Source organism: Arachis ipaensis, chromosome B02 (assembly GCF_000816755.2).
Source record: "Arachis ipaensis cultivar K30076 chromosome B02, Araip1.1, whole genome shotgun sequence".
In the NCBI taxonomy this organism is placed as follows: domain Eukaryota; kingdom Viridiplantae; phylum Streptophyta; class Magnoliopsida; order Fabales; family Fabaceae; genus Arachis; species Arachis ipaensis.
Window position 1 is genome coordinate 93082468 of NC_029786.2, and position 5458 is coordinate 93087925.

The following is a 5458-nucleotide window of genomic DNA, read 5'->3' on the forward strand; positions in this document are numbered from 1 at the left end:
TCTTATTCTCTTACGTTTATTATTATTATTTTTTGTTGTTGCATTGATTTATTGTTTTTATTATTATTGTTATTATTATTTTTATTATAATTTTTTGATGCTACTATTAGCACTTAATAAACATTCCTTAAGTATTACTCATTCACTATTACTCCTTCCGTTTTTAAATCACAGAACCCACCGCCACTACTATAATCCTTATTCTTCTCAGCACTACTAAATCCTTCATAGTTCAACCCCTCCAAAACTTGTCGTCGGCCGTGGTCTTTTTCTCCACGTCGTGCTCGGAGTTGTGGCGTCGCTGGACCCATCGTTGTCCCCAAGCCGGTATCTATTGTTGTCATCATTGGCCAGAAAAAGACGTCTTTGTCCCGCGCGAGTCCTTGTCCTCGAGCCCCTTCTCTCTGTTTGAGGTCCCATCGTTCCTCTCTCGCCGTCAATACCATCCCTCCTACTGCCGGTAAGCACCACTAGTTCATCCTGTGTGGTTGATGATTTGCTTAGAGAAAGTGAGGCCATTAATGAACTTATAGTTGACATGCATGATTCTCTTGATCTTGTTAGCCAGTTAATTTGTTAAGGGAGTTTGAGTTGGAATTTATGGTATCTTTGAATGCATTTTTAAGTGAGTTAATACTAAGTAGGATTTGTTAGCTGCGCAAATGTTGTTGCCATTCACTGTTTTAAAATTTCTTAATCCTGAATTTTGTTACTGATTGTGGTTGCTTCTTAATGAGACTAATGAAAAAGTTGTACTCAGCAAATCTAATCTTTTAGCTTCAGCTATCTATTATTCCCTCCTTCAATTTATTTCTCCTTCAGTTGTCATTGCTGCATATACACTTCATAGTTATTGTTGACTGTATATTCTTTATATTGGTGCTACTAATTTAATTTAATTTGAGTTTGTTACCTATCAGGAGTTATTACTTCCTATATTGTTAATTGTTATTCTTAAATTCTGATTTTGTATGTAAATAATCAAAAATTGAGAACTACGTAAAGTCAATGCAATTTGAGTAGTCAATATTATTGCTGCAATGTGGCTTTATCTTTTCTTATTGTTCTAGTTTCTTTGTATTTTTTTCTCCCTAGTTCTCCTGATTTTCTAACACTGCAATCCTAGAAATGGAACATGTTTAAAGGAGAAATAAGTGTTGAAGAAGAGACTCTCATTATTCGTGCTTTATTCCTTTGCCACACACACTCAATTCAAGTGAAAAGAGAAAAATATTATGTTATATATTCCTTTTTAAAAAAATAATTTTGAAACAAACATGCTTCGTCCCAAAGTTTGAAACAAACATTCTTCTTCTTGCCAAACTCTACACTCCATTAGTTGTTAAATATCCGTACGCCTTATATTCAAAAATGACCATGTTCTTGCACGCATTTTTACACTATTTAAATAATTACAAAGTATATACATAACCATTTTCTATGTTTATGGCTACCTATCATTTTCTCTGTCCATATTTTAAAGAACTCCTTTGTATTATTTGGGTTAGACCAATTTAAATTTTTACACCTAAGCTATTTAAGCTTTGTTCTACAATGAATAAAGAGGTGCTCTCTTTAATTCACTTCACTTATACATGCATAAATTACAGTAAACATCACTCGCTTGTACAATATTTAGTTTAACCAATAATTTCTCTTTTGCATTTAGTAATTCTGCTAAACATAAATTACAACCCCACATAAGCTATCAAAAATGTCTTTGGATTGTGATTGTTGAGCATTATCTCGGTCACCTTTTGTGTAAAATCAATCCTATGTCCAATGTATGTGAGAGTATTTGTAATACTAAAATATTCTGTCAGGTCAAAAATTGGTTACTAAAAAAATCAAATATGTTATATAACCTAATATTTTTTTGTGTTGAGATTGAACAAGTCTACTTGCATTATTATGTTGAAGACTACTGCTATTTTTTTTTGCCTTGAACCTGTTATTAATTCAAAGATTTCATATTTCAATTTATTTTGGTTTGGATTTACTGTTGTGCTGATAAATACCAAATTTTGTACATATAGTTTGCACTTATATATTAAATTTTGCTGTTGTGCTGATATTTTTTGGCAATGAAGATTTTCTACTTTATGTAGGGATACATTTCTATATGAGAAAAAAAATATTCAAATGCTTGTTTCAATGTTATGATCCGAATGCAGTATATTAAGATGTCTAGGATAGGTCGTTACACAAAGATATCCAAGTTAAACACAGCATGTCAGCAATGTCAAGTAGGATCTTCTGCGACTTCAACCTCCCATCAAGTTGACTGCCTAATTCCCCCGTCCAGTGGCGGTTTGTAACAACTCAGACCACCCGCTAGCACGATATTGTCCGCTTTGGCATATAAGGCCTCACGGTTTTGCCTTTGACGATAGGGATGATAGCCGAAGCCCCCCACACTCACTCGTCAAAACGAGTCATGCTAGGGAGAGGTATCCACACCCTTATAAGGCATGCTTCGTTCCCCTCCCCAACCGATGTGGGACCTTACATGACGCGTTTTGACGAGTGAGTGTGGAGGCTTCGTCTATCATCCCTATCGTCAAAGACAAAACCGTGAGACCTTGTGTGCCAAAACGGACAATATCGTGCTAGCGGGTGGTCTGGGCTGTTACACAGTTCCCCCGTAGCCTCATCTATACGCCCCTTTCACCCGCCCCATAGCGAACCACCGCCTGCTCCACAGACTTGCACGAATAATATTCAAAACTCGGAGCCGAACGATGAAGACTTAGACTTAGAGGCAGATGAGGTAGATTCTTTTAAGCAACATGTTGACAACCTGTTTATTGCATCGGAGGCTTAGAAGCGCAAGAGACGTAAGACCGCTAAATTTTGGGATGTTAAAACAATTGGTATGCAAGAATTTATTTAATAAAATTTTTTAGGCTCTATGATTTCATTGTATCTTGACCACAATGGTTACTCACACAGACTAACTATGATTTACAGAATCTAATGGCACAATCAAACAAGCTCATTTGAGTGTGAAAGAAGCTATGAAGCCACCTAACGGTAGAAAAATCATACTCAGATTCAAGGAGAACCTGCAACCAGTTAGAGCTGAAGCTGGTATACTGAGTGGCGTCTCAGATTGCTAGGATCTGACTACACCAAATTTCCAATCTGCGAGAAAGACTGGAGAAAGGTTCACTTCAAGGACAAGATCTATAATGAATTTGTAAAGGTAAAAACTAATATTTTTGTAGAATTTGAGAATCTTAATTTGACACCTACTAACAAGTTAATTTTACTGTTGCAAGAAATGTTCCATTTTGATGAAGATAGTGGAGGAATTATCAAGCGTACAATTTTAAAAATGCTAGGGAGGGCTTGGAAGGAAACGAGGAACATCTTGTACTATGATCATTACGACTCACAACTGACTATTGGACAAAATATTGAAGGCCGCCCACCGAAAATTACTATGGACCATTGGAGACGGTACCTTGATTATCACAACAGTGAAGACACAAAGGTAATATATTTTTATTTCATAATAGAAAAATTCTATTTATGTTACATTGAGTTAGTAAAAAATGGTGTTTAGTAACTTTTATTTTTGATGGCATGATAGGAGAAGTGTAGAAAAAATGCTGCGAATCGATTGAAGCAGCTATACACTCACATTAGCAGATTGAAAAGCTTGGCAAGGCTTGGAGAAGAAGAGGTAATTTACGTTTGACTCACTTTTTGAACCTTCTCTTTATTTACATATTCACCTTTTAAACTATATTGTTACAGCCAGAACGATAACGGAAGTGAGTTGGTAGATGAGAGTTGTGGACCTTAACACACAACGACCTAATGGTTCCTATATCCATGGTGCAGCTCGGGCTATTGGTGTGAGTAATGTGTTGAGAATCGCTAAGTTGTTTCTTGTAGGTTTTATTTTTTAAAATGGTATTGAAAGTCTATGCAGTTAGCTACTAGCTAATAAATGCTTATGTTTGCTTATCTATGTGTGTAGGAAAAAATTGCAGAGATTGAGTAACATGATGAATCCTCTAGACTGTTGTCTCAAAATGATTCGCTTGCTCAAGCTCTCGGAAAGAAGCACTCGGGTAGAGTGCGTGGCATGGGTATTGGACCGACTTCTAGTTAAGTCTTCAGTACGAATTTCCATCAGCTGAGCAATGGAGCTCAAAGAGAGGAGACCCAAAGAGTGCTCAGAGCTGGCAACTGAGAAATTAAAAAGGAAGGCAGTGGAGGGTGAAGTAGTAGCCGAGAAGACAAAAAAGCAGGCAGTCAAGGATGAAGTAGTAGCCGAGAAGACAAAAAGACAGATAGTGGAGGATGAGGTAGCAGTCGAGAAGACAAAAAGGCAGTCAGTGGAGGATGAATTATCAGCCGAAAAGATAAAGATGAAGGCGATGGAGAGTGCTCTGAGATGTCTAATTCAAGAGCAAGGTGGGGAGCTGCCACCAGATGTCACTGCATGGATGAATTCGTTTGAGGGACAGAGTGGAAAATAGATTTTATGTTGAACTTTTTTTTTAAATATAGACTTTTTATTATTGATATGCAACCCTTATTAAAGAATACACTTAATTAATATTTGGATAAATATATGAATTTGCTTTATAGTTTTGCTAATATCGTTTACCCATCAATTTATTTTTTCAGATACAAAATAATTAAGATTTGTAATATTAAGAAAAATTCAAAAAATAACAAAAAAATAACAAAAAATAATACTTAGTACATTCTAATTAAAAAAGCGTTGATTGTCGGTGCAAAATACAATATTTTTACAGTCATTTAGCCAAAAAAATAGCGGCGGTTTCAAAATTGCCGATAAAAATTTTAAAAATACTGAAAATCAGATAGCGGCAGTTTCTAACCACCGCTAAATAAATTTAAAAAACACAACAGTCCTTAAATAGCAGCGATTCTAAACAGTCGAAAAAGTGTCATCGAATTCAAGGTTCTTCAAATAGCGGCAATTTTAAACCGCTACTAAATTAACTAATGCTAATCCTTGGTTTTTGTAACAGTTGTGCCAGCGATTCATTAGAACCGCCACAAAATCAAATCTCCACCCCCTAAACCAGTAAACCGCAATATTTCTGGAACCGCCGGTATGTCATTTTGCAGCGGTTTAAAACTGTCGCAAATCTAGCAAAAAACCGCCACAAATATCCGGTTTTTGTGTAGTGCAAAGCCTCGCAATGCAGTTAGGGGGTCTCTTTTTGGCCTGAGGAGAAGTTGAATGCAACTCCTTGTTAGATGATCGAAGGTAAATGACACAACACAAATTGTGACGCAGGTTGACCATCGAAGACAGACAGCACTGTTACAGAGAGGCTTGGAGGGGATGGGAGGCAACCCATCACCACCACCACCACCACTATTTCCGCTATCCATCATGTTGATGACCTAAGATTCTGCTCTCTAAACAAGTATAATTTTACTCCAAAAGAAAAAGGTAAAAAAGGTA

The 5458-nt window shown here is 36.4% G+C and overlaps 1 long non-coding RNA gene across 5 annotated transcripts; it reads left to right on the forward strand.

Annotated features, from left to right (window-relative positions):
• LOC110268989 lies at nucleotides 106-4612 on the forward strand. Of its 5 annotated transcripts, none has more exons than XR_002357813.1 (7): nucleotides 468-2314; nucleotides 2638-2873; nucleotides 2971-3205; nucleotides 3282-3496; nucleotides 3596-3688; nucleotides 3763-3863; nucleotides 3989-4612. It is a non-coding gene; the product is annotated as an uncharacterized LOC110268989 (long non-coding RNA). The 5 variants fall into 5 exon arrangements; XR_002357816.1 differs by lacking the exon at nucleotides 3763-3863 and having other exon boundaries at nucleotides 3989-4265; nucleotides 4305-4612; XR_002357814.1 differs by lacking the exons at nucleotides 468-2314; nucleotides 3763-3863 and adding an exon at nucleotides 106-460 and having other exon boundaries at nucleotides 2683-2873.